The sequence below is a fragment of the Bison bison genome, unplaced genomic scaffold (genome assembly GCF_000754665.1).
Source record: "Bison bison bison isolate TAMUID 2011002044 unplaced genomic scaffold, Bison_UMD1.0 scf7180017864508, whole genome shotgun sequence".
Taxonomy (NCBI): Eukaryota; Metazoa; Chordata; class Mammalia; order Artiodactyla; family Bovidae; genus Bison; species Bison bison.
In genome coordinates this window covers 18,982,305-18,994,341 of record NW_011495064.1, presented here as the reverse complement: position 1 = coordinate 18,994,341, position 12,037 = coordinate 18,982,305, and the positions used below count along the sequence as shown (strand labels likewise).

Here is a 12,037-nt window from a genome sequence, read left to right as displayed (position 1 = left end):
TTGCTAAGCTAGAGAGAGAGCAGACAAATGCAATGGATGGATAAGAAGCCTTAAACATAGACACCACCTGGAATACCATTTTAAAATTCAAAATTCTTTACCACCTCCAATTTTTTCAGTAGTTTCCTGAACTTCAGCCCATAAGTTACAATTTTTTTTCTTTTCTTTTTAAATTATTTTTTAACGGAAGGATAGTTGCTTTACAGAATTGTGTTGGTTTCTGCCAAACATCAGCACAAATCAGCCATAGGTATATATATGTCCCCTCCCTCTTGAACCTCTCTCCCACTACCATTTTTAAGTATTCAAATATTATTTGTTCTTTACAATTTAAAAATTTTATTATTAAAATTACAAGTCATCAGTTTTGCAAAGCTTAACCTTATAAAGCTGAAGCAATACCTTCCCAAGCACTGTCAGCTACTAGATTGTTCTGGAAGCAACTACACTGCATTAAAAAAAATTATTTTATTGAAGAATGTTTGGTATACAATATGCTGTGCATATTTAGTGTATAAAATGATGAGTTTGGAGATAAGTAGCCTACCATGAAACCATCACTGCTATATATGCCACAAATAAGTCCATCCCCTCCAAAAGTTTCTTCCTGCCCTCTTTATTTATTATTATTTTGTGATAAGAACAGTGAAATAAAATCTAGCCTCTTAGCAAACTTTAAGGATGTGTGGTTGATTGTATGTGTCAACTTGATTGGCCAATGCCCAGATAGTGTGTAAAACATTTCTGGGTGTGTCTGTATGCTTCTGAAAGAGATTAGCATTTGAACGTGTAGAATGAGTAAAGAAGATTGGCAGTGCAGGTGGGCATCATCTAATCCATTTAGGGCCTGAGTAGAACAAGATGGAGGAAGGGTAAATCTGCTCTCTCTGCTTGAGTTAGGACATCTATCTTCTCCTACCCTTGACTATCAGTACTTCTGTTCCTCAGGCCTTCAGAGTCAGACTGGGACTTTCTCTGTCCACTTCCCTGGTTTTCAGGCTTTTGGACTCAGACAGAATTCACCACTAGATTCCCTATATCTCCATCTAGGAGATATTATATTATCAGACTTCTCAGCCCCCATGATAAAATCTTGACCCTTCTTTCTCTCTCTGGAGAACCTAATAGGATACAGTATAGTATTATTACTTATAGGTACCATGATGTACATTTTATTTTTAGGACATTCACCTTGCATAACTAAAATTCCATAAATTGCCATTTTCATAGGATCACTGCTACTATCACTATTATTCTCTATTGTGATTTGCAGACCACAAGGAATAAACATTGTTTCATGTCCCAGGGGTGCTGGATCTCAAAGTATAGTCTCTAGGCCAGCAGCATAGCATCACCTGGGAACTTGTTAGAATTGCAAATACTCAAGTGGAGTTAAATTTGGCAGAGTTGGAATACTGTCTATTTCATCCATGACTTGAATAATTTTTTCTAGTTCTTCTGGACAGAACTAGTTCTTCTAGTTCATCAGGACAATCAGTAAAACCAAAATAAATCAATACCCATTGACCCAGGTAGTCCTTATCAGTTTTGGACTTGCCAGTATGAGTTGTGAGGGAAAACGGGCCCCCAATAAAGGCTTTCCAATGCTTCGCTGCCATTCCTTCTCCAGTTTCTCTGTCTTTTCTTTCTTGAAGTACTTCACTCCAGCCAATAAAGCTCCCCAAATAGCAAATGTGATGGCTAAAGACTTCCAGGAAACAGGCCCGGGCTTCAAGGGGGCACGTGGGGTCTCTGCTGCCCTTCCGTTCTGGGGTCCTGACGACCTGGGAGGGGGCGGCATCACAGTGTCAAGGGGGCGGCTCCCCAGGCAGCAGCCAGCCCGCCCGGAGGCTCGTCATGCCTCCTCTGGCTTCGTGCAGAGCTGCCCCAGCAAGACCCTCATGGTCTCCTTCCCTGGGCACCAAACCCAGAATCCGTGAGGCAAGAGATGCCAAAGTTGGCTGCCAGAAGCCGCATTATCCAGCCAGCACGAGTGACAGCCTGCCATGAGATTGAGAGTGCAGGCAGATTCTTTACCATTGAGCCACTGGGGAAGCCCAGAGCTTTCTGAGATGGGACCAAAAAATGGGTTTTAAGAAACTCTCCAAGCAATAAATGCTGGAGAGGGTGTGGAGAAAAGGGAACCCACTTACACTGTTGGTGGGAATGCAAACTAGTACAGCCACTATGGAGAACACTGTGGAGATTCCTTAAAAAACCAGAAACAGAACTGCCATACGACCCAGCAATCCCATTGCTGGGCATACACACCGAGGAATCCAGAATTGAAAGAGACACGTGTACCCCAATGTTCATCGCAGCACTGTTTATAATAGCTAGGACATGGAAGCAACCTAGATGCCCATCACTGGACAAATGGATAAGAAAGCTGTGGTACATATACACAATGGAGTATTACTCAGCCATTAAAAAGAATACATTTGAATCAGTTCTAATGAGGTGGATGAAACTGGAGCTGATTATACAGAGTGAAGTAAGCCAGAAAGAGAAACACCAATACAGTATACTAACGCATATATATGGAATTTAGAAAGACGGTAATGATAGCCCTGTATGTGAGACAGCAAACGAGACACAGATGTATAGAACAGTCTTTTGGACTCTGTGGGAGAGAGAGGGGGGGTAATTTGGGAGAATGGCATTGAAACATGTATAATATCATATAAGAAACAAATCGCTGGTCCAGGTTCGATGCAGGATACAGGATGCTTGGGGATAGTGCACTGGGGTGACCCAGAGGGATGGTATGGGGAGGGAGGTGGGAGAGGGTTCAGGATTGGGAACACGTGTACACCCGTGGCGGATTCATGTTGATGTATGGCAAAACCTATACAATATTGTAAAGTAATTAGCCTCTAATTAAAATAAATAAATTTAAATTAAAAAAAAAAAGAAACTCTCCAGGTGATTCTGATGCATTGCTGATGTTTAAGAACAACTATCCTAGGGGAATAAACTTTATTTAGTAGACATTTCTGCATCATTAACTGACATAGAGTAGATGGAGTCATCAGTATCAGACAGAATTAAAAAAAAAAAAAAGCCCATCTGGAGTAATAATAATAGTAATAGCTAGTTCTTAAAGAACTTGTGTGTGTTTGTGTGTTCAGTCATGTCTGACTCTTTGCAACTCCATGGACTGTAGCCCACTGGGCTCGTCTGTCCATGGAACTTTCCAGGCAAGAATATTGAATCAGGTTGCCATTCCTACTCCAGGGGATCTTCCCAACTCAGGGATTAAACTTGCATCTCTCATCTCTCCTTCATTGGCTTTCACAAATTTGGTAAAAACAAACAAACAAACATATGTATAAAGAAAGGATAGAGCCATAAAATTGCCCATTGATTCTCTAATATAATTTTGTTCAGTATGCTAAATATATATTTGTATACAGAGTCTGGTATCAAACAGGCAAACATATCACAGAAGATATATGGAATAATGGAAATACTCTGCACATGGACACAGCTTGTCCTGGCACTGCCATTTAAGAATTGTGTGAGACTAGGCATGGCACTTCCTGGGGAATAGCTCCTCATTGAGAAATGACAGACTTAGATGATGCCTCAAGTTCTTTCTTGCAACAAAATATTATATTCTTCATACCATGCCTGAAGTTTAATTTCAATGACATTTCCCGCTGGGTCTAATTTCCCAAAGAGAGGCCCTTGATGCTTAAGCCTATAGAATATAAGGTCAATGTGTCAGTCAGGGTGAAGCAAGTCAAATTGAACCTATTTTAAATTGTTCAGTAGAAGAAATTTAATATGAGGAACACATTTAAAATGTTTGGGAAGACCCGAAGAGGCAACAATAGGATGATACCCCCAGCTCCAGTGTTTCAGGGACAAAAGGAAGAGGTGGTTTTACCAGAACCCAAGGTCTGGGCTACCTGGAAAGAGTTGGGATCCTGATGACAGAGGTTTTACTAAGCAAGTGGATGTACTAAAATCAAGGTGGAAGGAGTCACTTGAATGAATGGAAACGTGTTGAGAAGGGCTTCTCGAATGAGCTTGAACCACAAAGAGTTTCTAGAGCCATAAGAGAAAGTCTATAGCTCCTACTCTCCTGTGTCCTGTCTAATTCCCTTTCAGAGCCTCCCACTGGTTAACTTTAACCAGAAGTCACTGGATAAAGAATCCTAGCAAATGTAGGTTGCCAGGGTCGGTTTTCCTGTAACAAAGAAAAGTTTTAACTGATGCAGTGAAACCAGAGAATCTATTACAGAATCCCTCACTTCTATTTTCAGTGAATTTCTTGTCCTAAATTCCAGACTGATTGGCCATATATTTGATTCTCAGTCCCAGAACTCTGATTAATCAGCTGTGGAGACTACAAACCGAGTATAGTCACTTCTGAATATTCCTCCCCAACTACTGTCAAACTAGTCACCTCCACACCAGATCCTGGTAGTATACAAATCCTCCAAGAAGGGAGCTAGAATAAAGAGATTTATCCTGGAGCTGGTCTTCAGGAACATGGCTGTTTCTGTGGAAGAGGACTGTGGACCTTCTTTGGCAGTAGGAGTAGCATGTCACTCCATCTTCATGGAAAGCAGCAGGTTTTAAAAAAGCACCTAGATCTGGTCATGGTGGTGCCTTCTAGCTAAGGTATCAGGGAGGTCCCCCCACTCAAGGCTGCAAGAGTAACTAAAAAGCCACAGTGCTTCAGCTGAATCAGATCAAGGGGATTCCTTCCTTTGACAGCTTCCTACCGATTACTAGTTGAGTCCCATAGTGCTAGACACTCTTGACATTTTCCAGATCATTCTTCCCTTTTGACTTAATTGGACTTGGTAGCATGATTCTCAATTGACTTAAAGACTGAGTCTCTAGCATAGAACTTCTCAACTTTGATACATATAATATCTCCTAAAATCTGATTCCTGAGATACAAATTCAGTAGGCCTGAGCTGGGCTTAAGGTACTGTAGTTCTAGAAACATCCACAGGTATTGTTGGTGGTGTTGGACCACATGCCTCACTAAGAGTTTTTGTTTTGTTTTTATTGTTGATCTAGGAGGGCCTGAGGCCCATGTACTCATGGACTACATTCTAAACTCGCCCCCAAAAACATGCAACTAAAAGCAAAAACAAAGGCTTGTGTATCTGAGTGGATATAGAATCTAAATCACTCTGTTCAGTCATCTTACTCCATCTGAGGACCTCAAAGTGGCATGGAGGTCATGTAACTCTGACGAGACTGGGTAACGCTGGTCTCCTGGGAGTAATAAATGAAGATGCTTCACTTCATTGTATGGTGGCTCAATTTTAATAACTGGCTAGAGAATATCCTTCAGGCAGAGCAAACAGGATAGAAATAAAGTGAGATGGGAATAACTGGTTGGGTCATGGCCAAGTCATGAGCCATGTTGATGCTCCCATTTGACTGTCACTTACATAGTGCCTGTCAGGGCAGCCAGCTGGTTTTCCTCCAGGACACTGTCAGCATACCCAACTGTTTTCCATTTCCACAGATATCGCAATGATTGTCCCCACAAGGAAGAATCTGAAAGATGAATGTCTTAAAAATTGGAGAGGCCTTCTTGACAGCTGTAAGGAAATCTGACAGCTCTGAAAATAATATAATCTCTGAAAATGAGATTATATTATTTCACAGGGTATTAGTAATCACTGATAGATTTGTGCTTTGATTGTTCTGCTTCTGCATTGAGGGTCTAGCATTTATTTGTTGCCTTCTTGTCTGTTTTTCTGTTCTATCTAGATTTTTAAAAAACTGAAATTGTTCCACAGGGAGCAAAGAAATAGTATGTTGTTTATATTTCATACACAGACTGAAGTGAGTGATTAGTAGAATTGGTGGTATCAGTGAAAGATAAAATAAGGTCAAATTTCTAGGGAAAAGCATAAATAAGCAAGCAAGAAAATCAAAGGCAATGATGAATTGGGAATTGTTCCAGGATTAAGAAGAGCTTCTCAGGACATTAAGTTCCTTTAGTTCTTAGTGGTTTTGAAGTCCTTTGTGTATGTGTGTATGTCTGTCTGTCTGTCGGATTAGGATGTTATTATTTGGAAAGAGAACAGAGCTTCACTTTCTTCATGTGAAATCACACAACATACTTCAATCTCAGGACAACTTTGTTGACTGAATGTAAAAATACATCAAATGCTTAGCATTTTCACTTGTATATAACATATTCTCAAGAACTTTCAACAATCCATATTAGTATTTCATAGGCTCTGACTCCATCTCTTAATGTTGAGAACATTCTTATGAAGGAAATCTTGTCTCCTTCTGAAGACACCTGCCTGCACTGAAGTTTAGCAGGATGAGAGGATTTACTGAAGATCACATAACTTCTAAGTGGGCCTTAGAAAACATCCCTATGAACAAAGCTAGTGGAGGTGATGGAATTCCAGTGGAGCTATTTCAAATCCTGAAAGATAATGCTGTGAAAGTGCTACACTCAATATGCCAGCAAATTTGGAAAACTCAGCAGTGGCCACCAGACTGGAAAAGGTCAGTTTTCATTTTAATCCCAAAGAAAGGCAATGCCAAAGAATGCTCAAACTACCGCACAGTTGCACTCATCTCACACGGTAGTAAAGCAATGCTCAAAATTTTCCAAGCCAGGCTTCAGCAATACGTGAACCGGGAACTTTCAGATGTTCAAGCTGGTTTTAGAAAAGGCAGAGGAACCAGAGATCAAATTGCCAACATCTGCTGGATCATGGAAAAAGCAAGAGAGTTCCAGAAAAACATCTATTTCTGCTTTATTGACTATGCTAAAGCCTTTGACTGTGTGGATCACAATAAACTGTGGAAAATTCTGAAAGAGATGGGAATACCAGAACACCTGATCTGCCTCTTCAGAAACCTATATGCAGGTCAGGAAGCAACAGTTAGAACTGGACATGGAACAACAGACTGGTTCCAAATAGGAAAAGGAGTACATCGAGGCTGTATATTGTCTGTCACCCTGCTTATTTAACTTATATGCAGAGTACATCATGAGAAATGCTGGACTGGAAGAAACACAAGCTGGAATCACGATTGCTGAGAGAAACATTAATAACCTAAGATGTGCAGATGACACGACCCTTATGGCAGAAAGTGAAGAGGAACTAAAAAGCCTATGGATGAAAGTGAAAGTGGATAGTGAAAAAGTTGGCTTAAAGCTCAACATTCAGGAAATGAAGATCATGGCATCCGGTCCCATCACTTCATGGGAAATAGATGTGTAAACAGTGTCAGACTTTATTTTTCTGGGCTCCAAAATCACTGCAGATAGTGACTGCAGCCATGAAATTAAAAGACGCTTACTCCTTGGAAGAAAAGTTATGACCAACCTAGATAGCATATTGAAAAGCAGAGACATTACGTTGCCAACAAAGGTCCATCTAGTCAAGGCTATGGTTTTTCCAGTAGTCATGTATGGATGTGAGAGTTGGACTGTGAAGAAGGCTGAGCGCTGAAGAATTGATGCTTTTGAGTTGTGGTGTTGGAGAAGAGTCTTGAGAGTCCCTTGGAATGCAAGGAGATCCAACCAGTCCATTCTGAGGAGATCAGCCCTGGGATTTCTTTGGAAGGACTGATGCTAAAGCTGAAACTCCAGTACTTTGGCCACCTCATGTGAAGAGTTGACTCATTGGAAAAGACTCTGATGCTGGGAGGGATTGGGGGCAGGAGGAGAAGGGGACGCCAGAGGATGAGATGGCTGGATGGCATCACTGACTTGATGGACTTGAGTCTGAGTGAAGTCCGGGAGTTGGTGATGGACAGGGAGGCCTGGCGTGCTGCGATTCATGGGGTTGCAAAGAGTCGGACATGACTCAGAGACTCAACTGGACTGACTGACATAACTGGGAATTTAGACAAGTATGTTTAAACCCCAACTCTGTGGTTTCAAATCTCTGCTTTATATCCATATACTGTTAAGAAACGAATGTTTGTGGGCATCAGGGGACTGTGACTGTACCCCTTTGTGCATCTTGGAGCAAGATATTCAATGTGTAGTGCATGAACTTCTGTTTTGATGCCTATAGGTAGTCTGATTATGTCTAAACCTTATAAAAATTAGTTCTCCTGTTTCATCTCTGGAGCAGTAATTATCAATTTCATAAGTATTTTTTCATCTGTGTGTAGACCTATTGATTTCCCTTAACTCTTCCCTATTTAGTGTCCAGTCACTTATTCTGCTTTTTATTCTGCTTGATAATCAATTGTTATAACTTTGTCATCCTTTCCACACATTCCCCTACTCTTCACCCTCACTGAACCAAACTCCTTTGTAAAGAGCTAGAGTGGGTTGTTTCCTCCACTACTTTAATTTTTCTGCTCTCAACATCATGCAAGATGGATTACCTTCAGAGTTGACTCCATTTTATTTATCTTTTGAGATGTGTCTTTAATTGCTAAAGGGACTCCTGTTCTTTCTTTTCAAATTATACTGCAATTGCTGACTGAATTTCACTACAACTACCTGGAGGCAAATTTGGTGGAAAATATTTTATGTTGCTTCCTGAGCCCCATAATGAAACACGCTATGTTTGTTTCAAACTACCATAGCTGGCTTCAGTCCTAAATAAAGTTTCTAATTTTTTTTTTCTAGCCTAACATTTAATTGTTCATAAACAGCTAGGTTCTTCCAACTGTGCTTGTGAAATATTTGATCTCATTTAGAAGCAAATCATTCACACCCTCTGCCAGGGGACTATCGTTGATAATAATCAGGACTCATATCTGCTGAGGTATTGTCTCCTCTTATGCAGGGAATTCTTAATATGATGGCTTAAGTGCTGCCTCTGCCTGGTTGGAAACCATATTGCTTGTTGCTCTCTGGTTGGCAGAGGATACATCTCCATCTGCATTTACTTTTCCATTTTAGTCTAAAAGACCAAATACCGCCTTCAGTCTCTGGCATACGCCTGCGGGTTGAATCGGAATTTAAATGTCCTCTTTACCTGCAATTTGTGAAAACCTTACACAGGGAGACATGTGAGTAGAGGTAGTGTGAGATAGCTGGTGCACATTTGCACAAGCAAAGTCTTGAGAGGCTATCTTCTACTCACCTCCTCCTACACGGCCCTCTTCTGTTTTCACATCTCAGTTGGGTCTTTGTGGAGGTGAATTCCCTGCTCCCAGACATAGTGCATCTACTATAGATGGTTAGATTGATTTCTGGGATGTAGGTCATATTTGCAGTTGCTGAATATTGGGGATGTTACAACTGGTGGCAAAATACGTGCTCAGATGCATCTGCAGATGTTAGCAATTAGGGCCCGTGCCATTTTCCACAATTGTGTGCCCTAAAACTCCCTCACCCGCAGGTGCAGAACTATCTAACCCTTCAACCAGTGAGAGGCTGGTGGAATTTTGCAGCTCCTTTCTTTTGTGATAAGTGAGCTCTCATATATATTTGTTCTTCCCATACATAGCCCAGTCTCCTGGCTTAACTTCTTCTTGGGACTCCAGCTGCTGGTTCCCAATCCACTCGCCCTCTGGGTCTGGCCCAGACTTTCACCTAGAGGTCCTAAATTCCTGGCGTGGCTCTTGGACCTGGCTTTGAACACCTCTTTTAAAACCCACCTGTATTCCTAGCTCTGGTATAGGTTTCTACTTGTACTAAAAACTTCTGCCTGCTGTAGCTGTGCCCTGTCCTGCATCCACAGGGCAGGTCTCTTGGACCTAAAGACTGGCTCAGATTGTAATCAAGAGCACCACACCCCTTGGATTTGGTAATCTATACTCTTGGCTCCTCTCTAGATTGAACCAGACTTTTATTTCTGCCTGCTTTTCCCCATCCATTTTCAAAGTTGGCCTTGGCTCATAATTTCTTGCTAATGAGAACTTCCAACATGTCACATTTCATTTAGGAAGGTTTCTGGAGCCGGGTCATGGCCCAGCCGGCGGGAGCCAGGTTTGGAGAGTCCCAGGCACTAGGATAAACCAGGTAGCCCGGCTGGAGCCAGTTCCCAGAACCTGCGCACTGCTCTCATTTTCGGCGGCTTCATCTCCTGATGACGGCGTCGCCTTCTGCCCCATCTACTCCCGGCCCTTATTGCGGCTGAAAGAGTACAGACTTAAAAGCTGCCCGGATTCCATCACACACCCTGGTGAGAAACAGAGGTGTTCCCAGCGTTGGGAGGAGCCCGTACTTCCTGTGGCCCCTTGGTGCCCTCAGCCACTGGCTCACACTCCCTCCCATCGCATACACATCCAGTCTGGGTCACACAGCAGGAAGGTGGGAGCACTAGAAAAAGAAGGAACAAGCCATAAATCGAGCTGGTATTGTTCAACAAGACGTACAGCCACCAGGGTTGAAAGTGTGGTCTGATCCATTTGGCCAGAAATGAGAAGACTAACACCACCTCTAATTATGAAAGTAGACAGAGACTTAATGCCTTCAATTCTGCAGCAAGTGCAATAAGTCACCTGGCTAGAGAACACTGGCTGGAGCAGAAAACTCTAGAAGGCCATAAAGAGTCCTGTGAATGAGGATTATGTCCCTTCTCAAAAGAACCCTGAAACAAATCATACTATTAGGAGGGTTTTCATGATTTGGTTTCCTTTCTAAAAATGAAGCTGTCTCACTCAACTGGGCTTGAATACTATCTACATATTACTAAGTTTCTACCTCTTAGCCAGCCAAGCTGTGATATGAATACAAGCGACCAGTAGACTGGGGAAGATCCTAGACTGTTTTGCCATCCTCCAAATAGGAAATTTCAGGGGAAAACTACCATATTGAGCAGCCTCATAAGGCTCACTGAAAATTTTAAAGTTGATAAAACTCTTTGAGAACAAGGTACATTTTTACTCCTTAAGAATAAATAGTTCAACTCAACTATCTCATAAGGAAGGTTGCTGCATGTTGAGAAATAAATATATTTGAAGCAAACTAAATGGATATGCATGCTTATTAGAAATCATTGTTGAATTGACCAAAGTGAAAATGTATATATTAAAATGATTTCTCTTACTTAAAAAAAAGAGGAAGATTTCTCATACATGTAAAATCACCTGCTACATATGCATGATTTAGCATGGATTAATAGCATCACATCACATGCAACAATAAAGTAAAAGAAAAATAGAATTTCAGAGTTTTCTTATATCTTATTGTAATTTTAGTTTCTTTCTGACCCTTCCCCAAAATTGTTTAAGATTTGTTTTTTAAAAAAATATTAATAATCAATAGGTGACAAATACCTTTATATATTCTTTTTATTCCAGCCAAAGAATTCCACTTTGAGTTAGATGTTATTTATTCCCTACTGGCAGATGAAGAAACTGAGACTTAGAGGGAAAAACAATTTGCCCAAAATCACACACACATTAGACATAACTGGCATAGTTCAAACCCAGGTACTTCTGATGTGTAAACCCCATTTAACTCTTCAGAATCAAATGTTTTGATTTCACAGTTAAGGAGAATAAATGTCAGAGAAATTAAGACACTTGCATGAACTAATTGTTTACATCTTATAGGTTTTCTGACTTCTAATACTTCCTCCACTGGACCACACTGACTTTTAGCTTAACCGTGCTTAGTCACTCAGTTGTGTCCAACTTTTTACAACCCCATGGATTGTTGCCCGCCAGGTTCCTTTGTCTATGGGAATTTTCCAGGCAAGAATACTGGAGTGGGTTGCCATGACCTCCTCCAGATCTTCCTAACCCAGGGATCAAAACCAGGCCTCCCACATTGCGGGTGGATTCTTTACCATCTTAGCCACCAGAGAGATAAAGCAATTGAAGTAGATTACACTGATATCCATGCAGTGGCAGAACATCACCCTTTATTTTCTCTTGCTTGGATGTTCCTACTATCTTTTGTGCTCCTCGTTTCTTCCTTGGATCTCTTATTCTGTTCCTGTGATCACGCCCTTTGGATGGTGCAGGCCTTGGCAGCCTCAGGGGAAATTTGCGTTGCTGAGACCTGAATGAAGTTGCTGCTTGTGTTTTGTTCTGTTTTTAACAAAATCCTGACTGAATAAGCACTTTCCCACCAGGTTAGCCCTCATATTCCTATGTTTCTTGTACCGTGAAATTG

At 41.3% G+C, this 12,037-nt stretch overlaps 2 pseudogenes; one reads left to right on the top strand and one right to left on the bottom strand.

Moving 5' to 3' along the window:
* Positions 1-1,366: 1,366 nt before the first annotated feature.
* On the bottom strand, positions 1,367-2,008 carry LOC104981010 (annotated as a pseudogene).
* Positions 2,009-5,505: 3,497 nt separating this feature from the next.
* LOC104981009 lies at positions 5,506-10,337 on the top strand (annotated as a pseudogene).
* The last annotated feature ends 1,700 nt before the right edge of the window (positions 10,338-12,037 follow it).